Genomic DNA, 21,210 nt, shown 5'->3' on the forward strand with positions numbered 1-21,210 from the left:
GAGAAATTAAAGACACAAAAGGAAATCCTGGCAGGGTTGGGCAGAGATAAGACCAGAGACCAGATGTTCAGATAGCTGAGTTAAGCATTTCTCTGAAGCTGGAGAGAATAAGATAATTTAAAATATGGTGAAATTCTAAGTGAAAAGTAGAAATTTGAAAGAATTCTCTCCTTGGACAGTTTCTATCATTCTATTGATGTAGGACAACAATGCCATAGGATGAAAGTAAGGGCTTTACATACTCCTTCACTAAACAAATCACACTTGAGAGTTTATATAAATTTAGCACAGTACTGACCATTGAGGATTTGTTGAAAAATGAGATGTATATGATTTCTGCTCCGGCAGGAAGCCAAATCAAAAGATAAGAAAAGAGATAAATAGAATACCTATAAAGAGATAATGTGCTTTTAAAAATACACAGTGAGTATAGATAGAAAAAGATAGTTGAGAGAAGGGGGATCAGGCTTTACAATAAGTAAATAGAGAATTCCTTCTTAAGCGGTTGAAATTTAAAATGAGACTCACAGGATTAAATATAACTAGCCAAGTAAAAAATTGGAGGAAAGTCATTCCAGATGAGGTTACTGAAGATAAGAAAAGGCTTTCTGGAAGAAAATGGTACAGCATGGTGAAAGAACTGAGATAGTTTGATTTAAGACTAGAAATAAGTAAGCAAGTGAGAACATAACAAGACATAATAAAAAAATATCAAGCAATGATACTGTTTAAAATTTGAGACCTGATTTAAATAAATCAACAATAAAAATTGTAAGACAGCTGGGGAAATTTAATACAAAACAGATATTTGAATATGAAGGAATTATTGTTAAATTTATTTATGGATGACAATAGTATGGGGGATAAGTTTTTATTAAGTTCGTATATTTTACAGATAAATACTAAAATGAATATAAATGAATTCATCTAATGTCAAAAATACTCTATGATACAACCCAGGAGCAAGAGAGGTTGTAATTCTTCATCCATTCCTTCCACCAGGGTTAGGATACAGCCACAGACACGCAGTAGCTGGTCAACATTGTGCAGGTTCTCACTCTCCTCCGGAATGTTCTCTCCAACAAAGATGTTGGGGTTTGCAAACAGGATGTCCTGATGAGCTGATGCTCATTGATGCAGCCCAGGTACTTCTGCCACATCTCAGGTTTAATGTACGTGGCCAGGTTCGATTGTAATCATAGAGAGAGGCAATGATACTGAACTTGATCTTGACTATGACACCCTCCCCCAGGTTGTTTTCAGATGCAAACAGAACTAGCAGCCACAGCTTAATCTAGGCTCCTTGATCAGGTCCCTTCTTGCCTCATGTCTGCAGGATCTCATTCAGTTTCTTGATGACAACAGCATGGGTGATCTCTGTTCCATTGGCAAACGTTTTTGGTTTCTCCTTAACAAGGGGCACTTCCCCTAACCCCCAAATTTACCCACTCTCCACCTCCATTGTCCTCTGCCTCATCCAGGTAGTTAGATTTCCTATCATGCTTCTTCTTAACTTTGTCCTCCTGTTTCTTTGCAGCTGCCTTCTTTTCCTCCTAGTGGTGGAGGCCTTTTTAAGGAATCTTGAGGATGTGGTGGCAGGCTGTTGGGGTTGATGTAGATGAAACAAGACTGATTATGAACTGATAAGTTTTGAAACTGAGTGTCACTCAAAAAAAGAGTCCATTATACCAGTTCTCTATGTGTTTGAAATTTTTTATTATAAAAAAGATGAAATGCACACTAAAAATTTAGAGATTGAAAACTACTGTGGTTGTAATAGAATGTTTAGATTTTTATGAATTTTACTGTATATTTACACTTCCCAAATACTATTTTTAAACTGCAAATAGCATAACTTGTTTGATAAATATGCAAAGATAAGAAAAATAAGCCACATCTGATACTTGACTTTAGTGCCTTAACTCTCCCAACCAATGTTTGCATTCTAGTCTCCTTCAATCATTAACCTTGTTCTCTGAATATTCTTTCTTTTCCTTTCTCTTTAAATTTTACATTAAAAAAAACCCTCATCTTTTCTCTTTATATTTATTATTATTTCTAGACAACAGTACATTCCGTCTATCTGTCTTTCCATCCACTCACCCATCTCTGTTCCATAATAATAAAAAAACAATTATTACCTAGGAGTGATTTGGGTTTGTTGTTGTATTATACTTCTACCAATAAAAGACAATAAATTATACTATACAGGGAAGATAACACTGGGACCATTTGGTTCAACCAGTTCATTTGGTAAAAGAGTAAAGCAATACTGAAAATAAATAATTTACTAACAGTCATGTGGCTATTGAGTGGTGTTTTTTATTATTACTTTATTTTTCAAAGTTTATTTATATATTTTGAGAGAGCTAGAGCAGGGGAGGGGCAGAGAGAGAGAGAGAGACAGAAAGAACCCCAAGCAGGTTCTGCACTGTCAGCGCAGAGCCCAGTTCGGGTCTCAAATCCACCAACTGCGAGATCATGACCTGAGCCTAAATCAAGAGTCAGACGCTTAACTAACTGAGTCACCCAGGTGCTCCTGAGGTTTGTAAATCATTTTAAGTAACTTTGATACCAATGTCTCTTAGTAGAATTATATTTGCAAGGTTTTTGAATTACAAGTAATAATCCAACAGCTAGACTCCAGAAAATGGAATATGGTAACTAAAGCATTAGAATGATTTTCTAAAAAATCAAAGTGTTCTAGAAATGAATTTGACTTTCACTTAAGGTGGGATTTACGCAATATAATAGCAGAAAACAAGTCAAACATAATGAATTTAACTTTATGCTAAGTGTACAGAGGCTAAATTAGTCTTCAATAATTGTTCCTTATTGAGTCAAAAATTACTTAGACTTAACTGTTCACTAGGAAGATAATTCAGCATTTAATGGGCTTAGATGCAAAGTGTCTCTGCTACTTTTAGCTGCATGAGTTAGGACTAGTTACCAGTAACGTTTCTCAACCTTAGTTTTCCCGTCTATAATGTGAGGATAATAATCTCTTTAAAAAAGACTTTTGTATAGATTGACTAAGATAAATGTTATGGAATGTCTAGTATAAATAAATAGTGGACATTAGAGCTGCTACAACAACCACTACTACAGCTGTTCTACTATATTGCTCAAAACTTATGAAATAGGCTGCTAACTAAACCGAGTGTTGATATTAAAGGTTTGCTCCTGGCACACGCTTTAGAAATGTTCGTTGGGCACAAGTAATGAAGATCCTTGAATTCCAACCTGATTCACAGGGTATTTGCACAACAGATATTGAGGACTCCCAGCAGATTTTTTACAAGGTGAGTTTTGGGGGCGCCTGGGTGGCTCAGTCGGTTAAGCTTCTGACTCTTGGTTTCAGCTCAGGTCATGATTTCACGGTTCAGTTCATGAGATGGAGCCTTATGTCGGGCTCCACACTGACAGAGCCGGCTTGTGATTCTCTCTCTCCCCGCCCCCCCTCTGCCCCTCACCCACTCCTGTGAGCAAGGGTGTGTACACACTCTCTCTCTCAAAATAAATAAATAAATTTAAAAAACAAGGTGAGTGACTTTATGGCTTTACTATTTTAGAAAATGTGACCAATGATACTAAACAAGACTGAGTATAGATTTAAAAAGACCAGTTAGGAAGCTATTGGTACAGTCTTGAAGAGAGATTTTATAAATAACAGAAAGTACTGAAAGGCATGACAATGATAACTGAATGGAATATAAATAAGTAAAAATTAGTTGAATAAGAATTGTAGAAAGATGGTCAAAATAGTCTTTATGTGTCTGTTTAAGCATTACATCTAGATTACCCAGACTTATATTTAGATACAAAATAATTAGGTTTTAGTCACCTTATTCACATCATTAAAATTAAAAGAAGGAGCAGGTGTGCTTTCTTGATTGTTCATTCACTGCAATTGATGTAGGTCTTTCTTTTTCAAGAACTTGAATTCAGGAAAGCTCAAATTTGTTCACGTAGCCAACAAATTGTGAATGAGTACAATCCATGCTAAATAACTCTGAAAAAAAAATATTGTGAACATTAGCAATTGGATTATCTATTGAGAACCTAAAATAAAGGTAGAAATATCCTTGAGAACGTAATACTACCACATTCTTAACATGCTTCAATATGCTTAAACACTCCTCTCTTCAAAGTAGGGTGTTAACTGCATATACATCTCTTTTTACAACCTCCCATTGTAAGAAATGACACAACAGTTAAAGGTACATTAATTTCTTTAAAGAAATCATAAACTATAAATTACCATAAATGTATTTGTTTTATGATGCTACAAAAACTCACACTGTCATCAAGATAAATCAGTTTATAAAAGCAATGAGCAATTTATTCCATCTCATGGGAGAAAATTATCACTACAACACAGATATCAACAGCATTCTCATAAATGTTCTAGTCAAGCTGCCTCTCTGCTCAGTACCTATGTGATTTCCTTGAGTGCTAACCTAAAGCAGTGTACACTCATTTTCCTTTGTTCTGCTTCTGCCACAAGAAGGATAAAAGGACAGCTAGTCACTATCCACTAGTTCAAAAATGTATTGAGAACTGACTAAAATTCAGTTGTATAATTTGTTTCGTTGTTAATTCATTGTTTGCCTTTTCTTTTCCCCTCCTTTATTAATATTTGTCAATAATGGGAGAATTTTCCAAAGCTGATCTTCTTCCAAATATTAAGCTGAAAATACACATTGATTTAAGGAACAAATGAAGTCTATTAATAAGATGATAATTTTACTAATTATCTAATTACTAATTAGTAATTTACTAATTACTAATACTAATTTTGACTCAGTAAACATAGGGAACCCATATAACTATGTACTTTATCTCATATGTACCTTTACAGAAGTATTCAGCATATTTTCTAATAATAAGGCATAAATACAATGAAATATAAAGCTTTTTATTATGAAGATCACAAGAAACATTTTACTGAGAAAAATTCTTACATGAGAGATTGAAAAGTATAAAAAATGCAGTTGCATTTCTCTATACTATTTGAAAAAGAAACAAAAAGATTATTCCAATGTAGAGCTACAGCATTGTTGGTAAAATAATCATTTTTTGTTTACTAACATATGTATTACTTCAAGAGGCAGATTAACTGAAATAAGCCAGGAAAAATTTACTAAGTGGATCGGTTTGTCCAAAACTACAGGTATGTTCTTACTCTTAATCTAAACATACTCATAATTCTTGATTTTTATTCTTTTTCTTAAGATAAAATATGATTGTATGTGAAAAGGAAGAAGGATCTTTCCCTCTCTCTCTCTCTCTGTGTCTGTCTCTCCCCTCCCTCCCCTACCACACATGCTAAATAAGTTTTTTGTAATAATTATGTGAGTTTTTTTTGTTAAATAATCATTTTGCAAGAGAAGAAGATGAATCATCAGAAAGCTGTAACTTACCCATAGTCACATAACTAGTTTTGATCACATCTTAAATTGTAACTGGGTCTGTTTGATTCCAAAGTGGGTGTCTAGAAGCATGCATTGTGCTGATGAAGTATTTAATTATAGGGGAAAAAATGGGAAAGGTGCCAAAGCAAGGAAAATGAAGTAGACTAAATTAAATTGGAAAAGGAAAAGGAAAAAAAAAAAAAAGAATCCCCCTTATACCTTATGCAGGTGACCACTTTTTCTAGAATTCACTTAAATGTATGTTATAGTCTACTGAAATGGAAGTTCTGAATCAGACCCCACATGCAGCATGACTGGAAAAGTCACTTGCAAATTTTAAAGACAAGTGTAGCATTCATTAAAGTTCAAAAAAGTCTTGCACTTTAGTAATACAAATATGTAAATGATGAATTATGCCCGTATTCCTTTCAGCCTATTTCACAATGGTTCTTACTTGACCTCTTAAATTGTCCATACAAGTTTTTAAAGATAGAAAATACTTCTTTGTGAAAAATTTCCATTCAGCATATATTGTTTAACCAAGGTAATGTTTCATTATAACAGACATACATAATAATTACAAATGGTTCCTACCATTCTTATAAAAAATATTAAGAATTTTTACTATTATTATAACTACTCATTGTCCTCAGTGCCAGTAATTGTGCTTAGTGATAAACATACATTTATATATCTTAAAGTAAATTAAATGTATATTATTCTAGAATAATGCTAGCTCAGGAAAATTTTGGTGAGTTACCATTGGATATCACTCATGATGCAAAAAATTTATAACAGCATATGAATAATTACTAGAATATTGGATAATTAACTTTGGTATGAAAATGATTAGTGTCCTTTTATTTCCTTAATATACTGTGAATTTTTGTTGAGCAGAAATTAAATGTTATAATTATGTGTTTTTTACCCATCAACTCATAATTAGTACAAACTATGTTCAATAAATTTTAATTGAACAAATAACTTAACCAATTGATTAAGTTGTTATGATACTGAAAATTAAAGATTCATAGAAAGAATGCTTAATTAATTTATTTTTTTTTGTGAAGTTTTGCTTTCGTTTTATTTATTTTTTTTTTCTGAAATTTATTGACAAATTGGTTTCCATACAACACCTAGTGCTCATCCCAAAAGGTGCCCTCCTCAATACCCATCACCCACCCTCTCCTCCCTCCCACCCCCCATCAACCCTCAGTTTGTTCTCAGTTTTTAACAGTCTCTTATGCTTTGGCTCTCTCCCATTCTAACCTCTTTTTTTTTTTTTCCTTCCCCTCCCCCATGGGTTCCTGTTAAGTTTCTCAGGATCCACATAAGAGTGAAACCATATGGTATCTGTCTTTCTCTGTATGGCTTCATAGCAGCACTCTCAAGAATGCTTAATTTAGAATCAAAATGCCTCAATATGAATCCCTTCTTATTATTTATTGGTTATAAGTGCGAGAAACCATACAATCTCTCTGATTCTCTGATTCTAATCTAAGAAATGAGGCCACCAATGTTACACTCAGGATTACTTTCAGCATCAAATGAGACAATGCATGCAAAATTATTTTACTCTCTTTGAAATTATGATTATGGATTTTCTAGTTTTCATTTATTTTAATGATACACATAAATAATACAAGCTATTATATTATATATTACTCTCTTTTAAAAATTTTTTTTTCAACGTTTATTTATTTTTGAGACAGAGAGAGACAGAGCATGAACAGGGGAGGGACAGAGAGAGAGGGAGACACAGAATCAGACGCAGGCTCCAGGCTCTGAGCCATCAGCCCAGAGCCGGACGCGGGGCTCGAACTCATGGACCGTGAGATCGTGACCTGAGCTGAAGTCGGACGCTTAACCTACTGAGCCACCCAGGCGCCCCTATATATTACTCTCTTAATAAATAAGAGTCAAAATCTCCCAGTGCCTACATGACAGAAATTGCATGGTCCAATAAAAAAGAGAATTAAGAAATGTATGCCTTTGCCTAATTTTGTCAGTACAATTTTTATCTTTACTAAACACCTTTATTATCTCTGAAACTTAAGTACTAGAATATTTCTATGTTTCTCAGTTCTGCTAGGCCATTAAGGATTCTTTAGTAGTTATAGTAACATTAAATTGAATTATGTACAATATATTCATTTTATAAAGTGTACATATTTGTGACTATATAATATTGAGATTTTTATAACATTAAAATATAAATACACCTAGATTATTCTTCTCCTTCAAAAGATGTACCTTCAAAACCCATACATTTCCTTTTTTTCCCTTTTCTTTAGTGTTCTTTTCTTTTGGCTTAATGAACAGAAATTTATTTTCCTATCATTTTGGAAGCTCAAGGTCCAAGATCAAGATGTCAGCAGGTTTGGTTTCTCCTGAGGCCTCTCTCCGACGCTTGCAGATGGCCACTTTCCAGCTATGTCCTCGCGTGGTCTTTCCATAAGTATTCATCTTTGGTGTCTCTTTGTTGCCCCAGTTTTCCTCTTCTCTTATTTAATAAATGAAATGTACTTGGCATATAACATTATATTAGTTTCAGGTATACCACATAATGATTCAATAAAAAATAAATTGTATGTAATAGAGAAACAGGTCACCACACTAAGTCTAGGTAACATCCATCACCACACAGTTACAATGTTTTTTCTTGTGATGAGAACTTTTAAGGTGTACACTCCTCCACACTTTGATTGCTGTCATAGTGGCCCATTGCTCTCATCTTTTACTACAGGATACTCAACCATCAACCATTTGATACTCATTGCAATGTTTATTGTAGCAACAGTGCCAAATATATTGTCTGCCATATCTTTCAATGTCTCTTTTATGAAATACTATGTTCTTGGGGCCAGGAAAACTTTGGCTTCTTAGGAGCAACTGATATTAATTTTTATGATAATGACTGAATCTTATGTCTAATCATGCATTTCCTTTTCCTTTAGCTGCTAAGAATATCAGAGCCAAATATTTAGTCTGCATTCAATAAATACTGCAGAAACTTAAGGAACAGATTTTTTAAAAGCACATCTTTTCTTGGTTTCCAATTAACCAATTCTTCCTTCCTTCCTTCCTTCCTTCCTTCCTTCCTTTCTTCCCTTTCTCTCCTTGGGTCTCTCATTCTTTCTCCTTTTATGTCTTTCTTGGTTCTACTTCCTATTCTCTTTTTATTTTATCTTTATTTATCTGCATGTGTATGTGTGATACAATGGTAAATTATCTCAGTAACATTTATCTATGTGACATTTCATCTTGACTTTCATAAACTAGGTATGAAAATCAATCTTAGTTATACTCTACTCACCCTTAATTTTAGATCAAAACAAAATGATTGTGCTTAGCTACTAGTTTTCTTAGACTGGGCATTTAACAATTTACCTCCTTCATCTGTGAGATATATTATATATATAATAAATATGTTTGCCTTTAGACTTTCTATCATCCCAGAAATACTGAATTAAAAATTATTTTCATTTAGGGCAATTGTGAGCCCCATGGTATTCTAATGTTATAATAAAATAAAGTATGAATATGATTAAAACCTATTTATGGCTACAAGTATATTCAGAAAAAAAATTAATTATCTACAATTGCTTAATTATTTCAAATGGGAGAGTAAACCACTAAGTGAATAAAATGGTCATATGGAGGACAGAATTGAGAATTAGGTAATAGATAGAAGCTGTACTCCTCTAAATATAATCTATTGTGTAGATCAAGCATTGGGAGCTTATAAAGGTTTTGCATAATTATAAAACAAATTAAATCACAGTAGAAAAAAATCCCTAAAAACCATGAGAAAAATAAAACCAATAAACCTGAGTTGGTGATTCCATCACACAGAGAAGAAATATTTCAAGTGACCTTAAAGAACAGTAATTTGATTATAAAATAAATCAAAATAAATAGACTTGGAATAAAAATAATGGGGCAGGAAGAGCAAACCTTAAACACCTTTCAGTAATACTGTTAGAGGTAATACTAATGTCTTAATTTTGAAATAAGCATACCAAATAAATAATTACATTAATATTTAGGAACTAAAATTTTTAGTGGATGAAAGAAAAATTCGAAGATATATTAAAGAGATAAGCAAAACCCTACAGTCCTAACCTTTTTTTTTTTTTTTTTTTTTTTTTTACTGTTTTCTTATTTTTGAGAGGCAGAGAGAGACAGAGCATGAATGGGGGAGGGGCACAGAGACAGAGAGAGAGAGAGACAGACAGACAGACAGAATCTAAAGCAGGCTCCAGGCTCTGAGCTGTCAGCACAGAGCCCCACATGGGACTCAAACTCACAAACTGCAAGATCATGACCTGAACCAAAGTAGGACGCTTAACCAGCTGAGCCACCCAGGTGCCCTGTTACAATGCTAAATTTAAACTGAAATACCAATATAATTCCTAACATACTTCCTCTTTTATATCATACATATTTCCTAGCTTTGATCATTATAAAGGTCTAGAAATGGTGACAAATTCTATGAGCAACAAATACTCTATCATCCAGATGGCAGACTCTAAATATCATTTTTCGGGGCGCCTGGGTGGCGCAGTCGGTTAAGCGTCCGACTTCAGCCAGGTCACAATCTCGCGGTCCGGGAGTTCGAGCCCCGCGTCGGGCTCTGGGCTGATGGCTCAGAGCCTGGAGCCTGTTTCCGATTCTGTGTCTCCCTCTCTCTCTGCCCCTCCCCCGTTCATGCTCTGTCTCTCTCTGTCCCAAAAATAAATAAATGTTGAAAAAAAAAAATTTAAATATCATTTTTCACTAAAGGGAATTATGACTACTTACAGAAATGCAAAATTCTAGGTCCAGAGCAGGAAATGTAGAATAAGTCTTAGCATTTTTTTGCTTTGTTTGTTTTGCTTTATTTTGTAATCCCTAAAACCAAAGAATGTTATCAAGTTTACTGGAGTTGTATTAAATAGATACAGGAACCAAATTGAAGAGGTTGACAAGAGAATTTGAGTGCAGGTTTGCCTTGTGGCTAACATTCATTGCAACATAAACCTCATAACTACATACCTCATCCACAAACCTCTGTTCCCATAAGCCACATTCAGAAACCAAATAAATTACCAATGGTCTTAATTCCCAAGAGCCAAAATGTGGGATTTTTTTCTTTACAGTTATTATTATATTACATAAACAAAGGAGCTATTTTTATTAATTATATCTTTCTTTGTGGAATTATTTTTACCTTGCTTCAATATAAAAGAGATTTGAAATAGCTTACAAAATATATTCAAGGAGGTAAAAATGTAACAGAAAAATAAGGTGAAGGAAAAAATAAGGGAGGTAGTATTAAAATTTAAATTCCGGGGCGCCTGGGTGGCACAGTCGGTTAAGCGTCCGACTTCAGCCAGGTCACGATCTCGCGGTCCGTGAGTTCGAGCCCCGCGTCAGGCTCTGGGCTGATGGCTCAGAGCCTGGAGCCTGTTTCTGATTCTGTGTCTCCCTCTCTCTCTGCCCCTCCCCCATTCATGCTCTGTCTCTCTCTGTCCCAAAAATAAATAAACGTTAAAAAAAAAAATTTAAATTCCATGCCATTTATAAGCAAGTTATAAAAAGTTGCTAAAGGAAGTCAGCAAATCTTTGGGATATGGATGAAGCATCATGAAGTAGGACATAGTTGTGATTAAATCCTTTACACCCATAAGAAAAACACAACCTAATTAATCAGTAGAAACACATTTCCCACTCAAGAATATTCATGAAATGGTTATTATGCTATGTTATGAAGAATTCTTTATAATGACGAGTCTATAGAAAATACAACAGAGACAAAAAAGGGTCATTGAAACACTATGTGGGGGCAAAGTTCAGTAAATTCCAAGCCACACATAGGCTAAGTAGCACTCTGATCATGAGCTAAATCCAAAGAACATCTTTTAGAAATTTCAAAAGGGACAGCTGCATTTTCTTCAAGTTGTCCTTCCTAAATAGTATTTTTTCTAGCACAGATTTGGTAATGATTGAACCATCATAAATTCAACTCCATTTCTCCACACTACTTTGTGAGTTTTCAAGCGAGGTATTAAAGTATCAACAGCAAATGGGCAATTGAAGGTCTTCTTTACTGAACTAGCATATGATTTCCCTGGAAGTATTCTCCACTATTTCAAGTGAGAAAAAATAAAATAAAATGAGTGTGTAGCACAATCCAATCACTGTAAAAAAGAAAGAAACAAAACCCAACAACTAGATGAAGAAGCCACTGCATGTATTTACAATTAAAATGCCCAGCAGGATATTCAGTGGTATGTGAAAAGTAGGCATCTCAAAGTAGAAGAGGGCTATTTCTCTATTTTAAAATATTTTAAAAACATTTTAATAACATACATTTCTTTAGATTGGCTATAAATTTTAGTTATGATCATAATCATTGGGCTGTAATATTGATCCACAGTAAATTGAGCCAGATAAAATTGCCATAGCAGCCTGTTAAATTGAAGCATCTGAGAAAACACTCTGTAAAGTTACTTATTCAATTCTTTGTACCAGCATTTACTTTATATATTGAAACATAGAATACTATTTTATTATAACTTGTCAGTATGTATGTGGATGTGTGGATGTGAAATATGTTGGTTTGCTTGTATATTTGTTTTGTCTGGATTTTTGTTATATTATTCCCCAACATACCAGTTAGGGGAACATTGAAATGACATGTAGTCCACTGTTTATGTGATAGCAATGCATAACCATAGATATATATGCATGGTTTAAATAATACTAAAATGAAAGAGTTTGCATTTTTGATTTACCATACGTATATGCAATTCATTATTATGCTATCTCTTGATGGTGACTATAGGGTATTTAACCTCCCCAAAGGGTTGGATTCAGACTTCTTGCTATGAAAAAACTGTCTTTCAAAAATAAAACAAATGCTCCATACTACACTTAGTTACCAAGTGAAAGCAATAGTCATTGAACTAACATTCTCGTAGTATCAATCTTGCTATTCATTTCTAATTTATTTAAACCTAAAACTTTTTATTACTTTACATACTTTTAATAAAAATCTGTAACCTGTATTAAATATTTATCTTCCTTCTCTAAGGATGCAGAACATAGTTATACGATTCCTTAATGATGCATTGCTGAGTGTCAGACATTGGTGTAAAACAGTATCTTCCAGGAAAACTGAAATGTAAGTACTACTAGATCCAATAAGTTAATATTGATAAGGAACTCCTGGCTGCCATGCTGTTGTAAATTCTGGCATTTTTTACTTTTCAATTTATTTTTAATTAGATTCAACTAATAAAGAAAAACATCTTTATTTTTTTTTAATTTTTTAACGTTTTTATTTATTTTTGAGACAGAGAGAGACAGAGCATGAGTGGGGAAGGGGCAGAGAGAGAGGGAGAAACAGAATCTGAAGCAGGCTCCAGGCTCTGAGCTATCAGCACAGAGCCCGACGCGGGGCTTGAACTCACAGACTGTGAGATCGTGACCTGAGCTGAAGTCGGACGCTTAACCAACTGAGCTCCCAGGCGCCCCAAGGAAAACATCTTTAAATGAATGAGGGGTTAAGTGCAACCGGTTTTCTCCCAGCCACAGAAGCACACAGAGGGTAGGGATGAAACATTATCAGAACAGAGCTCGTTAGACACCTGCCTAACATGAGATTGAAAATGCTTCGATGAAGGTTTGAAGCATTCTCCTACACACAGATAATATAATATAATATAATACAATATAATATAGTATAATATAATATAATATAACATAACATAACATAACATAACATATAATTGTGTATATATTGAATGTTTAATAAGATATGCTTATATATATTTAATAACCAATATTTTGTGGACACTGCCTAAGAAGAACAAACACCAGCCACAGCACTGAAGTAAGATTCTAGGGATCTCCATCATGTCTTTTGGTTGCACCATTATTAAGAGGACTGAGGTTCTTAGAATACAGGGCTAAGAGCAATTATGACTGTCAAGGGATTTGAGCTAGTTGCAAAATAAAAGTGTTGGCAAGTATGTGGAGGATGGAAGCTATAGAAAACGTTAATGGGTAGGCAAAATGATGCAGCTGCTATGGAAAATAGCGTAAGTTCCACGAAAACTAAAATAGGACTATTCTGCGATCCAGCAATTCTACTTCTGTATATTTATATAAAAGAATTGAAAACAGTATCTCAAAAGAGATACTTGCACTGTCATGTTCACTGAAGCATTTTTCACAATAGCCAAGAGTCAGAAACAACCTAAACTTCCATGGATGGTTGATATACAGAGCAATGTGGGTGTACATATAATGAGATTATTCAGTCTTTAAAAAGAAGGAAATCCTACCATATGTGACAACATGGGTAAACCTCAAGCACTATATGTTAAGTGAAATCAGTCACAGAAGGACAGATACTGCATGATCCCACTTATATGAGGTATCTAAAGTAGTAACAGGGAGACGGAAAGTGCAATGGTTGTTGCCAGAGGCTGGAAGGAGTTAGACACAAGTTGCTGTTCAATGAATATAGAGTTCCAATCATGCAAAATAATTAGGTCTATATATCTGCTGTACAATAATATGCCTATATTTAGCAACATCATACTTCCACTTAAATTTTTATGAAAAGGGTACATATTCTGGGGTGCCTGGGTGGCTCAGTCAGTTAGGCATCTGACTTTAGCTCAGGTCATGATCTCACAGCTCGTGGGTTCGAGCCCTGCATCGGGCTCTTTGCTGACAGTTCATGCAGTCTGCTTTGGATTCTGTGACTTCCTCTCTCTGCCCTTCCCCTGCTCACACTGTATGTCTCTCTCTCTCAAAAATAAATAAACATTTAGAAAAGGGAACATTTCCTGTTATATGTTTTTTTTTACCATAATAAAAAAATTAAGAGAAATGCAAAGGAAAAAAATGGAGTGTGGGAGGGGTTACTAGATATTGTTTATTTGGCTAATTTCAGTTCCCTGAATAATATTTAAAAGCATTACTGCCACCACCTCCAGACCATTGTAGTGAAAAGACAAATAGGTTACAATGCAAACTGAATTTGTAACTCATTAAAATGTAAGAATTCTAGAAGGACATATGAAGGTGTTAGGTTGTTTTATTTTTTTAATGTTTTTCATTTGTTTTTGAGAGAGAGAGAGAGAGAAGCAGAGAGAGAGGGAGACACAGAATCCAAACTAGGCTCTAGGTTCTGAGCTGTCAGCACAGAGCCTGACACGGGGCTCGAACTCACAAACCACAACATCATGACCTGAGCTGGAGTGGGACACTCAACGGCCTGAACCACTGAGGCGCCCCTCTAGGTTGTTGTACTTTGAGGAATTATCCAATTTTTAATAAAATATCTTGGTTAAAGTCAGATTTGTTTGGATATGGCTTTACATATTCTTCCAGTAAGTTCAAAGAAGAAAGGGGTTTTGTATTTTGTTTCGTGTTCTATTCAAGAGGAAACATGTACACAAAACACAAAGCAATCTTATAGCTAATAGTAAACTATAAAATAATTCAACAATTGAGTAAAAAAAAAAAAAAAGAAATCACCTGATATACGCTACTGAATCTGTAATGTGTAAAGTTTAGTAAGAAGGATAAGGGTTCTGATTCCAGTCAGACCTGAGGACATCGGGTTGTACATGACTAGCAAATTAAGGCTCAGTGTGAAAGGTAACTTTACATTACACTTGTCACTAATACTACCACCTGGAAAGTAGCACTTGCTACACAGGCACACACCAAATGGTCAGGTACGTGTTCCCTGAAACTGGTAACTGACTACAATCGCTTCAACAGCTGGATTCCTAAGCTGTCCTGCGTATTTAGGTTTGAGATCCATAGATTTTCTGTAAAGATATTCTGGTTAAAACCTTTTCCTTTTTCTTTTTTTTAAGTCATAGGTTGGCACAGTAGATGAACCTTGTTCACACACACACACAAAAGAGTTGAAGGTAAGATCCTGACAGCTTTCCAGGCCCATTCTGATTATTGCCCTTGGTTCTGTGTAATAAAAGTTTCCAATTTTCTGATTCAAATAACTTTCTGTTAATTGAAGGAAATGGCCCTAGCTCACCACTTCAGTTTCCTAACATATAAAGAAGCAAACCTGTTGTCTTACTACCTTGCAAGGTCATGAAACAAGGTAATCTGCATAAGGGTCCAGTCGTCTTTAGTGCAGTTAGAAGGCGCTCCATAAACCTTTGCTATTACTTTTTACTTAGCATCTCCTCTTGGAAGCTAATCAGATGAAGTCAGAAAGCAGCCCAAAGCATTTAAACCCAGAAGGGATCTTAGAGCTATGAATCCGAAGCTAGAGATAATCTCTGATTCATGTAGTGTTCCTAGAAACTCATCAAATTAAGTTTTTAAAAATAATATTCCATATTTCAAATCTTATCCTCATTTAAAGAAATCTTCTGTCAAGTAAGTATACATTACTCATGAAAGGATTTCCATATTTAACTGCTTAAGTTTTTTCAGTAATTGTTACCAAGGGATCATATTTCACTAGGAATTAATTCAGGTTTTAATGAATACAGATATGGACTATGATTTCACTGTGCAATACTGCTGATCACCTTTTACTATATCAGCCAAGCTATTGCACTTCTAACAGAATTCTCATGAAATTCATTTTTTGGAAAGGAAATTATGACTTAAATAGTTTCTATTATTTAAAAATTATATTTCCAGGGAAGCCTGGGTGGCTCATTCGGTTTAACACCTGACTTCAGCTGAGGTCATGATATCATGGTTCATGAGTTCAAGCCCTGCATTAGGCTCTGTGCTGACAGCTCAGAGCCTGGAGCCTGCTTTGGACTCTGTGTCTCCCTCTCTCTCTGCCCCTCCCCCACTCACACTTTGTCTCTCTCTCTCAAAAATAAAGAAAGCATTTAAAAATTTTTTTAACAATTAATTAATTAATTAAAATTATATTCCAGTTTTATAAAGGTATAAACATATATAAAATCAAGTTGAACACAGTATTCGTGTATTTTACCGTATGTTATCTATTTAACGTTTTAAATTTATTTTTTAATTATTTTTATTTTTATTTTCTTATTTTAGAGAGAATGAGAGTGTCTAAGCAGGGGAGAGGGGTAAAGACAGAATCTCAAGCAGACTTCACATAAAGCCCGACATGGGGTTCAATCCCATGGCCCTGGGATTATAACCTGAGCCGAAATCAAGAGTGTGATGCTCAAATGACTGAACCACCCAGGCACCCCAGTATATAGTATGTATTTAAAAGTGAAAATAAAATAAGGCATTTACTTAAAAGAAGCATATTTTTTACTATTGTTTAAACCTACTCTTTTGCATATGTAACACTGTCACATTTGAAGTATATAATAATATTATTGTGTCCTAAAATTTTACTAGTTATCCTTAGATAGAAAATTGATCATCTTAGCATCAAGATATTGATTGTCTCATATTGAATAAATGCATTACTAGCAACTCTTGTTTAAAAATTTACTTCCAATCTACAGAAATCACTTTTGCAGGATAGTCATGATTATTTTCAATGAATCTGCCTACCTTGGTAGTAAGAAAGAACCCAGGGAATTAACTATTATTGAAAAAAATCTAAGGGAGCCAAAGCATGCATAGATTTCTTACAGAGTCCCACAGTTCATTTGATGAATAATTTTGACAATTATTATCATTAGGAGGCATTTACAACAACTAAAAAGAGCGATCTTATTTCTTTTATTATAATATAAACCCCATAACTTTGACTTGGTATAACAACTGATACCAATTACAGTGTCATCAGTTTGGTCAGTGAATCAGGTTGAGAGTGGTAAGAGGGCAGAGTTTTATCAGAAACCGTTTGGAATAGAGGCGCCTAGGTGGCTCAGTCAGTTAAGCTAAGCGTCTGACTCTCGGTTTCAGCTCAGGTCGTGATGTCACATACGGTTCATGAGTATGAGCAGTGTGGAGCCTGCTTGGAACTCTCTGTCTGCCTGTCTCTCTCTCTGCCTTTTCCCTACTCACTCTTTTTTTTTTTCTCTCTCTCTTTCAAAATAAATAAATAAACTTTTTTTTTTTTAATTTTTATTTATTTTTGAGAGACAGAGAGAGACAGCATGAGCAGGGGAGGGGCAGAGAGAGGAGGAGAATCAGAATCCCAGACAGCCTCCAGACTCTGAGCTGTCAGCCCAAAGCCCCACTCGGGACTCAAACTCACGAACCATGAGATCATGACCTGAGCTAAAGTGTGATGCTTAACCAACTGAGCCACCCAGGCACCCCAATAAATAAACATTTTTTAAAGAAGAGTTTATAATAAATTGATACACTTAAAGAAAGGTTTTACAAACTTGTCTCAACCTTAGACAAACTAGGGTGCAGTTCTATCAATTTAGAATACTAGACCAAACTTCTAACCTACTAAGTGACTTTTCCATCAAAACAGTTTTGGTATCAACAACTTTGATACCAAGTGGTTCCTAATTCCTATCATAAGATATTAACATAGGTTTTTTTAAGTTTTTTTTTTTTTATGCTTATTCATTTTTGAGAGAGAAAGAGTTGGTGGGGGAGGGGCAGAGAGAGAGGGAGATACAGGATCCCAAGCAGGCTCCAGGCTTTGAGCTGTCAGCACAGAGCCTGACACAAGGCTTGAATTCACAAACTGTGAGATCATGACCTGAGCCAAAGTCAGACGCTTAACCAACTGAGCTACCCAGGTGCCCCTTTTTAAGTTTTTATTTATTGTTTTTTTTTTTAAATTTTATTTTTTTTTTAATTTTTTTTCAACGTTTTTTATTTATTTTTGGGACAGAGACAGAGCTGAACGGGGGAGGGGCAGAGAGAGAGGGAGACACAGAATCGGAAACAGGCTCCAGGCTCTGAGCCATCAGCCCAGAGCCTGACGCGGGGCTCGAACTCACGGACCTCGAGATCGTGACCTGGCTGAAGTCGGACGCTTAACCGACTGCGCCACCCAGGCGCCCCTTAAGTTTTTATTTAAATTCCAGTTGGTTAACATACAGTGTAATATTAGTTTCAGGTGTACTCTACAGTGATTCAACAATTCCATAAAACACCCGGTGCTCATTACAAGTGTAAAACACTAACATAGTTTTTAAAGAAAAAAATATGAAATATGAGGATATTCACTAAACTGTTAACAGTGACAATCTTTTGAATAGTTTAATTATAGGTGATTTTATTTTCTTCTTTAACTTTATACTTTGCAATGTATTTTCATATATAATTGAATATATTTTTGCAATATAAACATAAATTGAAATAAACAACTAAGAGGATGGATATCAGAAAAAATGCTCAAGAATCATAATACTAAAACCCAATTATTTGCTCATAGCAAATACTGTTTTCATGCTCAATATATAATACTAAATAATTATATCCAAGCTTCCTGTTTATTCAAACTTTATGTAGATAATACAGATTGACCAATTGTCATTCTTTCCACTTATTCTTTTTTTTTTTTCAACGTTTATTTTTGGGACAGAGAGAGACAGAGCATGAACGGAGGAGGGGCAGAGAGAGAGGGAGACACAGAATCGGAAACAGGCTCCAGGATCTGAGCCATCAGCCCAGAGCCTGACGCGGGGCTCGAACTCACGGACCGCGAGATCGTGACCTGGCTGAAGTCGGACGCTTAACCAACTGCGCCACCCAGGCACCCCTCCACTTATTCTCAAATATTGTTTGCACACTGACTGCATATCATAGATAGCACTGTATTATATAAGCTATTTTGTTGTTGTTTTGCTTTTAGTAATTTTTAAACTGTTCCATGCCCCAATAATATTTTCCATGTTTTGAACAACAATGTCATGATACACAGATTGTGACTATCCACAGTAGAGTAAAATAAAAAGTACGAATCACAGTAAAAAATCAATACTTGTATCTTATTTATTTATGCTTTTCTTATTCAGAGGAGATCAAACTTTAATATTTACAATAACATTATCTTGTCAATTAAGAGATTCCAGGACCAGAATACCTATGTTTGAATCCAGTTCTGCCATGAGCTAATAATGTGACTTTGTACACTTTGTGTTTCTTTATGTCTCAAATTTATCATTTCCCTTAAGTGGTATGACATTAATACTTGTTATGAATGTAGATCACTAAATGTAAAACACTTAATAGAGCTTGTGGTATATACTAAGCTCTCTCTATTATTCTCACCTACCACAGGACTGAGTGCTGCCAGAAATATTAGCAATAGTGTCATATAAATTACATGGAAAACATTTGAGAATTGTAATTTTCAGGCACAGAATTCCAATGTAACTCCTTGAGTACATCTACATCTCAATCTAAATATACATATTAAGAATAATTCTACCCCACCTCACTGCACATTTGCATAGAATCACCAACTCTCATTGGCCTGAGTTTTCAATTTCACTCTGAATAATTAATAGCTCATTAGGATACCCTTTAGGCTGCAGAACTGAAGATGAGTTCCACTTGGGAAACCATTATTTCAATAATGAGATTAATTATGTGTGTGAAAACCTGCTGATAGCCACTGACAGTTTTATTCCAGAAGAAGAAAAATAAGTGGCTCATACCATGTCACTGGTAAATGCTATGTAAGGACAGAGAACATGAGCCTATAGAACATGTTGCCTTCATATGTAGCAATAACATGACACTGTTTGGAAAACAGGAATAAACTTTCTATACAAATTTTTATACGCCTCCCCAAAGAAACTGGTATGAATGTTTTCCTTTCAGTGACTACCCTTGAGCAACTCAATTAGATATGTTCGCAACAGAGCTCATTGGTCCTCTACGGGCAGCCAACCATTTCCCTACAGTAGAAATCTGAAAGCAATTCTAGAGGCATCTCTCTCAAGCTTTGTCCCACCCCAATCCATTGAATCATTCACAAAGCCCAAAAGTTTTAATATTACACATATTTCTTAAATCCATTCCTCCCATAACCTTACCTAACCCATATCTCTCCAATTTTAGATACTGTGTTTCTCCCCTGAGGGTTTCAACAACCCTCTGATTGACTGCGCTGACTCCAGCCTTGTCTCTTTCAAATCAATCATCCATGCATTTGCTGGAGAGATCTATTGAAAATGCAAATCTCTCATTTAAAATCCTTCAACGTTTTCCTTTGGCTATGGTACACTGGCCAACTTCCTTAATGCAGCAAATTAACTTTGTGCTACTTCATCTTCTATCTTCACGGAGAGAAAACTCCGTTATATCCAGTGTTGCCTTCTCTGAATCTGCTTTTTCTTTCCCGTCCCCTTCCATCTACATTCAGCTCTCCCCTCTCCTCCTCCAACTCAATTAGGTAGCAATTGTATCTGCTTCAATTATATCCTGGGGAAAAACACTACAGTTGTACTTATTAAACTGCATTGTTATTATCTATCTGCCCACATAGGTGTTTAGCTCTTATAAAAGGAGTGATATATTGTGTAAGAGTGAGAACATTAAAGTTAAACAAGCCTTTATCATATTTTGATCAGTAATATACTACTTTAGTAATAACAGGCAAATGTTTAAGCTCTTTGTACGTCAACTTTTGTATCAGTAAAGTCAGTAATTGTGAAGTATAAGATCGCCTATTATTTATTTTAAAATATCTCAGTATGTGCACAATATTTAACTGATCAGAAATGTATACTCAGGGTGCCTGGGTGGCTCAGTCAGTTAAGCATCCAGCTCTTGATTTCGGCTCAGGTCACAGTCTCACAGTTTGTGAGTTCAAGCCCAGCATCGGGCTCTGAGCTAGACAGCAAGGAGCCTGCTTGGGATTCTCCCTCCCCTTCTCTCTGCCCCTCCCTGTTTG

The 21,210-nt window shown here is 35.1% G+C and overlaps 1 long non-coding RNA gene across 1 annotated transcript; it reads right to left on the minus strand.

Annotated features, from left to right (window-relative positions):
* Nucleotides 1–982: 982 nt before the first annotated feature.
* LOC125175711 (uncharacterized) lies at nucleotides 983–3,856 on the minus strand. Its single transcript, XR_007155935.1, has 3 exons — nucleotides 3,845–3,856; nucleotides 2,576–2,583; nucleotides 983–1,422 (listed from the first exon to the last, which is right to left on the minus strand). It is a non-coding gene; the product is annotated as an uncharacterized LOC125175711 (long non-coding RNA).
* Nucleotides 3,857–21,210: the final 17,354 nt, after the last annotated feature.

This window comes from Prionailurus viverrinus, chromosome C2 (assembly GCF_022837055.1).
Source record: "Prionailurus viverrinus isolate Anna chromosome C2, UM_Priviv_1.0, whole genome shotgun sequence".
NCBI lineage: Eukaryota > Metazoa > Chordata > Mammalia > Carnivora > Felidae > Prionailurus > Prionailurus viverrinus.